This window comes from Procambarus clarkii, chromosome 12 (genome assembly GCF_040958095.1).
Source record: "Procambarus clarkii isolate CNS0578487 chromosome 12, FALCON_Pclarkii_2.0, whole genome shotgun sequence".
Lineage (NCBI taxonomy): Eukaryota > Metazoa > Arthropoda > Malacostraca > Decapoda > Cambaridae > Procambarus > Procambarus clarkii.
In genome coordinates, this window is record NC_091161.1 from 35,768,230 (window position 1) to 35,779,377 (window position 11,148).

Below are 11,148 nucleotides of genomic sequence, written 5' to 3' on the forward strand. Positions count from 1 at the left end.
CACACGCTCGTCCTAGAAGTCAGGACATTTAAGAAGGACATGCACGACTGTAAGAGGGACAATGCAACTTGGACAATAAGGAGCAGGGCAGCGCTCCATCAAGTGACCATGGGTTAAGCGAGTATGGCCAATACGCAACCTCGCCAGAGCTGTTTCCCACCGCCGATAATGGTGGGAGGAGGACGGCCACGAGGAAAACACAACATTTAAGAGTACGTAGTTTGTTACCAGTAACAGACAACCAAGAAGCCTGCCAACGGGTAAGGGCGGAGGAATTGATAACCGGGTAAAAGTCGGAATATGGAATGCCTTTACGAGAGATGAGACAAGAGCGGACAGCTTCCTTGGCGGCAGCATCCGCACGCTCATTTAAAGACACACCAATATGGCTGGGAACCCAACAAAACTCAACCGACTTAAATTTACTGTGAACGAGAAACAGCCATTGCTGGATCTCGACAACTACTGGATGAACCGGATTAAAGGACCCGAGAGCCATGAGGGCACTACGAGAGTCAACAATAACTACAAAGGAAGACTGGCAACGAGAAAGCAGGAGACGAAGAGCATAGAGAATAGCATAAAGTTCCGCTGTAAAGATGCTAGTCTCCGGAGGCAAGCGACACATATAAGTGCGATCAGGAAAAACAACAGAGTAGCCAACAGCATCCGCTGACTCAGACCCATCCGTGAAGACAGAAACGGAGCGGGAGTGAGAAGAAAAGTGCTCGAGGAAAAGGCGTTTCAGAACCGTAGGAGGGGTAAAACCTTTAGTGATACGGGTCAAGGATGTACAAAACCGCGGAAGAGGGACCCTCCACGGGGGCAAAGAAGGAACAACACGAGGAGAAACATCAGAAATACGAACGGAAAGAGAATCCTGTAGGCGAGATAACCGGACAGAAAGAGGGAGGTGGTGAAGAGGAACAGGAACCGCAGGAGGGGTAAAAGTTAAAGCACGACAGAGGCGAAAGGAAGGATGTTGCAAGGACCGCGCAAGATAGCGAAGACAGTAGCGATCACGGCGGTCCCGGAGAGACAGGAAGCCAGTGTCAACATACAGGCTAAGGATGGGAGTCGAACGAAAGGCACCAGAACTGAGGCACAACCCAGTATGGTGCAAAGCATCAAGACGGCGAAGAGTAGAAGGAGAAGCAGACGAGTAAGCAGGGCAACCATAATCGAGCTTAGACAGAACGAGAGAGGAATGAAAAGCAAGGAGAGTGCGCCTATCTGCCCCCAAGAAGTATGGGACAAGACCCAAAGGAGGGTAAGGGCCTTAGAGCACTCAACACGGAGGTAAGAGATATGGGGAGACCAAGACAAACGAGTGTCAAGGAATAACCCCAAAAGCTTCGCGGAATCTTTGTATTCAAGGGGATGACCATAAAGTGACAAAGAGGGACGAAGAACAACCCGTTTCCGCGTAAAAGTCATGGCACAAGTCTTAGAAGTAGAGAACTTGAAGCCATGATCTGTGGCCCAAGACGACACGGCATCAATTGCAAGTTAAAGCCGGCATTGAAGGAGAGGCGAATCATCACCCTGACAACAAAGGGTAAGATCATCGACATAGAAAGCGGAGAAGACACCAGAAGGAAGAGAGGAAAGAAGACCATTGAGGGCAACCAGAAAAAGAGTAGTGCTCAGAACACTACCCTGGGGCACACCTTCGTATTGCTGAAAAGAGGGAGAGAGAGCGGTACCAAGGCGCACCCGAAAGGAACGACGAGAGGAGGAAGCTGCGGAGAAAGAGAGGGAGATGACCACGAAGGCCAAAAGAATGAAGTTGAGATAGGATATGATAACGCCAAGTGGTGTCGTAAGCCTTTTCCAGGTCAAAAAGGACAGCAACAACGGAGGTCTTCGCAGCAAAAGCAGTACGAATATAGACCTCCAAGTTCACCAGGACATCTGTCGTGCTGCGGCACTTGCGGAAACCAAATTGAGAAGGGGAGAGGAGGTGATGGTGTTCCAGGAACCTACATCAGACGAACGTTAACCATACGTTCAAAGAGTTTGCAGACACAACTTGTGAGAGCAACAGGGCGAAAGTCCTTAGGGGAAGTACCCAGAGACCCCGGTTTGCGAACAGGGAGGACAACGGCATCGAACCAGTCCTCAGGGACTGACGACGACTCCCAGATCCGATTATACAGACTCAGTAAATACTGAGACGTGCTCGGAGGGAGATGGCGAAGCATCTCATAATGAATACCATCGGAGCCCGCCGCCGTAGAACCGCAGAGGGCCAGGGCAGAACGAAGTTCAGAGAGAGAGAAGGGATCATTATAGGGAAGCTGAAGATGAGTGCCGAAATCTAAAGGACGAGACTCAAGGACAGGTTTACGAAGAAGGAAAGATTGGGGAAGATGAAGACCAGAGCTAACAGAAGAAAAATGGGAACCCAGTTCGGAAGCGACCTGCAACGGGTCCGCCACAAGAGTATCATGGAGGTGAAGGACCGGTGAAACATCAGGAACGAACTTACCCACTATCTTGCGGATACGCTTCCAGATCTGGGCCAGAGGGGTTTCGGACGTAATTGATGAGACATAAGATGCCCAACATTCACGTTTAGCCGTATGGATGACCCTACGGGCCACCGCACTCGCTTTCCGAAAGAAAAGAAAAGAATCGGTCGTCTGCCTACGGCGGTGCCTCTTCCAGGCTGCACGCTTACAGCGGACAGCCCGAGCACAGTCCGCATTCCACCAGGGAACGCACTTCCGTGGACCCCGAGAGGAAGAGCGAGGAATAGAGCGGAGGGTAGCGTTGAAGACAGTGTCATGAAAAAGGAGGAGAGCGCGAGAGAGAGGCAGAAGGGAGAGGTCAGAGAGAGCAGCACTGAGGGTAAATAGGGTCCAGTCTGCCTTAGCAAACTGCCACCTAGGGAAAGAGAGCGAAGGGCGAAAAGAGAAAAAGGAAAACAAGGATGGGGAAATGATCACTTCCATGGAGGTCATCAAGAACCTGCCACGTGAAATCTAAGTAAAGAGAAGAAGAGCAGAGAGAAAGATCAAGACAAGAAAGAGTGCGAGTCCGAGAGTCCAAATGAGTGGGCTCACCAGAATTCAGAAGAGACAGGGAAGAAGAGACGAGAAACGGCTCAAGGAGGCGACCCCGGGTATTCGTCAGAACGTAACCCCAAAGAGAATGACGACAATTGAAGTCACCCAGCAGGAGCACAGGCTCCGGCAAGGAGTCTAGGAGGTGTTTCAAATCAGGAAGAGAGAGCGGGACACTCGGGGGAGATAAATGGAACAAACTGTGTACCATTTCCCCACAAAGATACAAGCAGCAGAACAATGGAGAGGCGAAGGAAAAAGAAAAGGAACAAAGGGAACATCAGCACGAATCAAGAGAGCAGAAGAATTAGAAGCCCCAGCAATGGCTGGGGGGGGGGGGGAGAGAAAGGAATAGCCACGAAAACGACCAGGACGAGCACCAAGCATTGGCTCCTGGAGACAGACACAAAAGGGCGAAAACCGCGAAATCATTAGTTGGAGTTCGAGGAAATTGGCGTAATAACCTCGAACGTTCCATTGAAGAATGGACAACGACGAGAAGAGAAAGGACAAAAACAGAGAACAAGGAAGAAACAAATGCGAAAGAGCAACAGAGCACGTTAAAGAATATCAGGGTCGGGATCAGGGTCAGCAAAGTCAGGGTTAGGGGGCATGGGTAAACTGAGCAAAGACGGAGGGAAGGAAACGGGAGAACAGATCAGAGGTGGGCGGGCGGGGTCTGGAGGAGGAGGAGGCGGAGGAAGAGGAGGAGACAACGGAGAGGAGCAGTCAAGGACAGCAGCAGGAAGAGGGGGAGAAGAAAGAGGGGAGCACACCCCAGCAAGAGCAGCAACCGAAAGGGAAGCAGGGGCCAAAGAAACCTCCATAGCAGGAACAGGGGGAGCAATCACTGAAACGGGAGGGGAATGAGCAACAGAGCCAGAAGTAGGAGCTGAGGAAGAAAGCAAAGCCTTCTTACCCGCCGGGGAAGAGGAAGGAGAGGAGCCAGGCTTACGCTTCTGACTTAGAGACCGGTGTCCCAGCAACTACGTACCGGGCAACGGATTCCAGTGTCTCAACAGGAGAAGCCGAACGAGAGCACACACGGCGGCCGTTAGGAGAGCGATGGACATCCGCCCGCACCGACAGGCGGTGGGGAGAGCCGATAGATGGAGGAAGAGGATGGGAAGGAGGATCGGAGGGGGACGAGGAAGAAGACACAGGAGACATGACAGACCGGGTTGAAAGAAGGGGAACCCCAGACAGAGGACCAGGAGGGGGACCCCTCGGGAGAGAACTCAAAGGAACAGAGGAGGGGGCAGTAGGCGTATCAGGGTCCAAGGCCCGGAAACGGTTGAGAGTCTGAGGAAGGGGGGAAGGACGAGGAGAGGAAGAGCGCAACATGCGAGCATAAGAGATGTTAGTATAAGGCGGGAGCCGGCGAACCTGGCGTCTCGCCTCAGGAAAAGATAAACGCTCCCGGTGCTTGAAGTTGAGGACGGCTGCCTCAAGCTTGTAATGGACACAGGCACGGGAGAAGGTAGGATGGGCCTCACAACAGTTGAGTCAGCGAGCTTGGGGAGAAGTGCACTCCGACTTAGAGTGACCTTCACTCCCACACAAAGGACAGAGAGAGACAGTCCCAGAGCAGCGGAGGGCACCATGCCCAAACCTCCAGCACTTGTTACAAAGTCGAGGAGAAGGAATATACTCCTGGACAGAGCACCTAGCACCAGCAAGAATGACAGAGGATGGAAGGGTCCGACCATCAAAGGTGATCTTCACAACGCGAAGGGGTTGACGGCGACGACCACGAGGGGGACGAGTAAACGAGTCAACCTGGAGGACAGAATGGCCTTGGGCATCAAGGATATGCCGAATATCATCGTGGCAATCCTGCAGATTCCGAACACCGGTTGCAACATGGGGTGGGAGGAGAATAGTGCCAACACTGGCATTCATCTGAACGTTCTTGGAGACCCGAACAGGGATCTCGCCAAGGCAAGATAAGGCAGCCAAGCGGGAAGCCGCATCCTGAGAAGGAGCAGCAACGACACGAGTACCGAGACGAGTGTGGTTGAAAGTAACAGACGCATCCACAGAATCTACAAGATGCCGATGGAGGGAGAAATCGTCAGGAGGCGCAGAATCAAGAGGGAGGAGATCAAAGTATTTGGCCCATGAAGCAGGACCAAACAAGGCCTGATACGCATCAGCACTGGAAGGAATCGAGCGAGTGCGGTTGGGGCGCGAACGGCGTTGAGAATACCCCAGAGAGAGAGGGGTCAAAAGGCACAGTAGTCACAACGAAAGACTTAGCCACACCAGGGGACGAAGTGGTCACCACCGGGGGCTGGAGGCTCGACCCAACCACAGAGGAGGGAGGGGAGCTGGGGGAAGAAGTCAGGACGGTCAAAGGAGGAGCAAGGTCGGGGCCCAACGCAGCGGGAGCTACAGAGCCCGGTCTTCCAAAACAGGCCGACTCGGGGGCTTGGTCGCCCACCCCACGAGCCTGAGAGGGTACAACGGAAATATTCAACGACATAGAGACGAAAAGTGACAAATACATCCACGAATGTGCCCCCATACCCACCATGGAGCCACAATTAGAGGCAGGACACCCAACAGGAAGCTATCGCCGATCATGCCGGGGCCCCGTAGGGGTGCGTCGTGAGTATACGCCCCACAAACGCCACCTGAAGAACCGTCAGTCCGTCGAGATCGGGTTCAGCGACGAAAGGAGGATTGACAATAAAAGATACCCCTCGCTCGAGACGTTGGGTACTACAGTTCTACGAGTGCAAGAGTATGCCTCCTCAAGCACCCAGGCGTCAAAATAGAACAAGTCCAAAGAAATAATCCAAAACAAGCAAAAGGTCGGCAGGAAACGACAAGCAGATAGGAGAAGAGGGGGGAGAAAAACGAAACATAAGGAAAAGGAAAAGCGATCCGGCACAATTGGAGAAGACAGCAGCAGGAGTGCAAGGCCAGAAAAGGACAGAGGACTGCCCAACGGAGCATCACACTCCGGCAGCCATCCACCAAGCCCCCTCACGACGCCAACGGGCCGGATGGGGAGGGGGTGGGTAGATATAACTTGAGATCAATTTGGACCCCATAGTGGTCGCTTGAGTGTGGACTCAACTGACCATGTTGTTGCATCTCTTAGGGTGGCTGAAACGAAGGTAAGGTCTAATTTACCTCTTTGGATGTGGGTGGGTTCACTCCTGTTTAGGATTTGTATTTCTGGTAGCTGGTCTAGTAGATGTGCAATGTGAATGTCGGCCTCATTTGTTGTGTTCGAGCCCAGTGCCAATCGATGATTGGCATTAAAATCTCCACAAATGATTGTGTTTGATGAAGTCGCGTGTCCAAATAACAGAGAGATCCATTTCAGCATGTTGAGACCTGTACACATTAAACACTTCAAGTTTGTCGTGTCTTGGCTCAATGGATACTCTTATTACCTCTGTCCCTGCTCCACAATCGGGTGGGCTGATTATGGACTTGGAGATCAGGTCACATTTTACATAGATTGCACATCCCCCTGGATTGCCCGTTGATCCATGGAAGGAAGAAGCCTCGATAGCCTGAGATTTTAGGTTCTAATCCGGCTCGAAGCAGGCTCTTCTGCAGTATCAGGATGTCTATGCCTTTGGTTGCTGCTATGCATTTTAAGTGTTGCAATTGTGTGCAGCCCTTGCGCATTCCATTGCAGGATCTTTAGACCTCTAGGTTCTTGGAATTTGCTGATATTACCGTGGTATCCATGGAGTCTGATGAACACGCCATGAAAGTTGTGATTGGTGTAGAGGATCTTAGTGGACCTGAAATTTATTCATCTAGGTCGCTTTCAGACGAGCTGGACTGTTTTTTAGGGGAGTGTCTCCTGCCCTGCGTTCTTGAAGGCAAGGATATTATATTTTCGAAGTTCATGAGCTTGTGCTCAATTGTCTTCCGTGTCTCTGTGGTTTGCTTGATATCGTGTATCGACAACAGACTCTCAACCAATTTCGTGACCAAAGTTTTGAGCATTGGCCAGAGAGCGTCCAGTTGAGCGGGAGCACTAATTACTCTTGTACAGGTTTGGGGCCTGGCTACTTTTTGACCCATCTCAGTGGACACTTTGACACTGGTATTGTTACTCTTATCTTTATTGTCCCCAGTGTGCTTACTGGATGCAATGGGAGGGCGACTGCCTTGAACATGTTTCTTGTGGCCTCCAGCTATCCCTTTGTCTTTGAGGCCTTCACACCCTTCACCATGGCTGAAGGTGAAGAGCCGTGTGCCCCCTCTACCAGAATAGGTAGACCCCACGCAGTTTTTGTGGGCAGGGGAGCTGGTGGGAGCAAGCCCCCAGTTTTGGTGGGGGCTTCGGCTCTGCTGTAGGCGTGGTGGGTTTCGTTTGAAGCCTTTTGAGCCTTTTCGGGCATTTCCAGTTCCAGGCGTGATGTGCTTCGGAGCAATTTGGGCACTTTGCTTGGACAGGGTGTTTGCCTTGTGTTTATCAATGCATATTTTTGTGTTGTGGTGCTGGCTGCAGACTCCGCACCTCACTGGGCGTTGCCAGCCATCTTTGTGATACCCAAATCTCTGACATCTGAAGCATCTTAGGGGCTCTGGGGTGTAAGGCCTGTGTTGGAACACGTCCTAGATTCCAAGGTCAAGTTTCTCCAGGATCCGTCCTCTTACTGTAAGAAGGACTTGTCAGGTTAAAACCACAAAGCAGGAAACCCGACATCTCTCTGCTGACACCACATAGTTCAGCTTTTCGAGATGGTCACGGGCCATATGCAAGGGATAGTGGAGGACAATGATTTTTCTTATTTTATCCTCTGGCTTGAGTTCCACACATTTTGTGTAATTTTTTAGAATGATAAAGGGGGGATATTATTAGCCTATTAATACTATAAACACGAGACAGAACAGGAAACAATTGGTATAAATTGGATAAGTTTCAGATTTAGGAAAAGACCTGGGTAAATACAGGTAACAGGGGCGAACTCTAAGATACACATTAGTTCATGCTCTGTGTTGCTCCCCCCTTTGCTACATGCAATGGTTGATGGTGGGTTTCATTCATTCCTATGCTCAAACGATCCTTGACTGGACACTTTAAATAAGTAAAGTGAGCTAATAGGTCCTGAATATTGCCAGTGGCGTGATTGAATGCATAAATGGAGAGGAAAGGGGGGTAATAATTGGGAATAGGTCTACTGCACTTCATCTAATAGCGTTAGATGTTTTGGTTGACATAATTGTTAATAAATAGGAGATCCAGCAAAAGTCTTGTGCAATTTCATTTCTTATGTTTAATATGCGATCTTATCTATAGAATGAACTTAGAAAATGGGAAACATTAGGAAAATGGGTTTAAATATGCTATTTCAGTAAACTGACTTATACAGGGAAGATGAAGACTGGCCTGCTGATGACGTCATTTGTCCATTAGCGATGCCTTGCATGGGTCACTGGGGTAACATAACTTGGGTATGCCAGGAGCCGGCATACCCAAATTATGTTACCCAGATCCCACCCCCAGGCAAATTGATGACTAGCTAGCCGATGATGTCATTGACCATTAGCGATGCCTGTGGGCGGGTCACTGGGGTAACGAAATTCGGCTATGACAGGAACCGATCTTTTAATCCCATTGAACAAAATGGCAGGATTTAGTAGGGTACCTTTTTATCTCACATTTTGGAAAATAACATATGTTTGACCATAGAGAAAGATAAATGAATGAAAATATTAGGAGACTGAGGCACTAGTGAATAAAAATTGAAAAACATACCCTGGGCTAGATGCAACCATTGGAAACTTTGAAAACACTCCTGAGGCTACAACTGTGTGCCCGGAGAAAAAATTGAAAACACCCCTGTAGCTACAACCGTGCATGGGAAAAAAATGACCCCCCCCCCCTGTATCTAAACCGTGCATGGGAAAAAGCAAAATGCACAGTTTTAGTCATAACTTCCACTACTATTTACAGTAGTGCCCTATATTTGCCCTATGCCCAATAAACGATCCTTGAAGAAAGATCGACAATACTTAAATTACATTTTCTAGAAAGGCAAAGAAATAGGGGCGACATGATAGAGGTGTGACTGGTCATGATAAAGTGGGGATATTAATAGCCTATTAATATCTCAATACCTCAACTGTACTCTGACATCACAGGCAATATTCTGGTACCTTGGCTCGTATTTTTTCGCTCATTTTGTTATTCAATTCATAAGCCCTAACAAACCATCCTAGCCTAACTCATTATATAACAAACAAAATACATTTCTACAGACTCGTTTTAGCCAAGACGCAAAAAGCTGCCTATTATAGGGATAGAGTATTAGCTCCCATTAATAAATAGGTGTTAAGACCAACACCAACCCTACTGTTCAACTGTGTGTGACGTCACCAGATGGACAATGCAGCGTTGGCGTCCTACTTGCATATGTACTGTATTAGATATTATTCAAATGGCTGTACTAGCCATCCCCAGCTAACCTAATCAGAGGTTTAAGAATATACATTTTAGTCATCCACGACTGTAATCATTATTCAGTGATAAGTTCATACTGTATATTATTATTCATAAGAACAATATAAGCAAACTGCCACGACTCAATGGATCAATGGCTGCTTCAGCTACTGTGCGTTTCATTTCGTCCTTTTTACTGTATATATCAAATAAGACTACCTATCCTTGGGTAGGAAAGCTTAATTTTAAGAAGGGACTTCATACATTATTTACCTGAAACTCACGATGCTAAAACACATCATGAATTAAGAGGCGAGAGCACACAACTTCACTGCAAGATATGAAATAACATGGTAAATTTGGAAAATGACAGTCATACATTGTTAAAATTGGTTTTATTTCATGGTTATATTAAATAGTTAACATTGTTTAATGTAAACAATTTATAAAAAAAAAAAACATTACCACTTGACATTTACGCAATTTTAAATAATTTACGGTTGTTTTCAACATATTTAGAAACGAATTCGAATAATTGTATGGAAGTTAACGAGCGACCTCGAAAACCGGTAGTGTATTTATGTGACATCAGCTTCATTGCCATTTCTTGTGTAAGGTGTTCGTCATTGTTGTAAAACTTACGTATTTTACTTGTTAGTTTGTTTACGAATTTGTCTGCATGGGGTATTACATCTTTCAACTTCTCTATGCATCCTAATTCTTCATCACTAATGAAGTCCGGAATGTCAACAGTCATGTCATGGAGTGAGCATTTGTCTTTCTTTCAAATATTGGTCCTCGACGAAGTTGAGCCGCTGGATGGAGTCGCCTTTCTCTGAGCTCTGGTGGTATCTCAAAAGTCATCTCACGACTTAAGTGTGTGTGTTTAGCTGACGAACGTTTTTCTTTAAGCATGATGAGCATCTGCATGGGGTCTGCGTCCTTCACGACCTCTGGTGGTTCATTTATTAAGTTGGACAGCGCGGGCAGAATTTTTTTTAGCTCTCAAATGTTCCGAAAACAGACTTTGAAGTTCTAAAGGCAGACTTGAATTTCGTTTCATTATTCAGTGCTCTTTCTTTGAAGGTTTCTTTGTGAAATGGAATTTGATTATTCCCATTTTCTTCCTGATCTAGAGGCTCATATTTTCCCTATATGTAACGTATAACTGCAGTCTCCATCAAAAAAGAAATGCAGCATAATCTCAAGTGATGAACACTAACGCCATGATTAACTGATGATTTACCGATGTCCATTATTAACTGTACTGTAGATGAAAGCGTCGTCGATGAACACTGGTCGGTAGATCCTATGGTGACCAAATGGTTCTTTTTTCAGATTTAGCTTGTACATGTAGGCCTCTCCAAACCCCTCTGCATACTCCGCCTCCACGCAGGTCGCACACCAAACCTGTGTCAGGTTAGGTTAGGGTCTAAGTTTCATTTCTTTGAACTGTACCCTGGGGCTGGTCCTCTCCCCCAGTTCGGTTGAGATCTACCTGCACAGCTGCTCTAACAACGTGGTCCTTTATAGACTTACTTCGCCTCCAGGCGATCATAGAAGGGTTTTGTGGGAATTTTACCCAGGAAGGATGTTCACTGTACGTTTCCCTCATCCATGTCCATACTTCCTGGAGTTTTATCTTAAGCTGTGCTGCAAGGC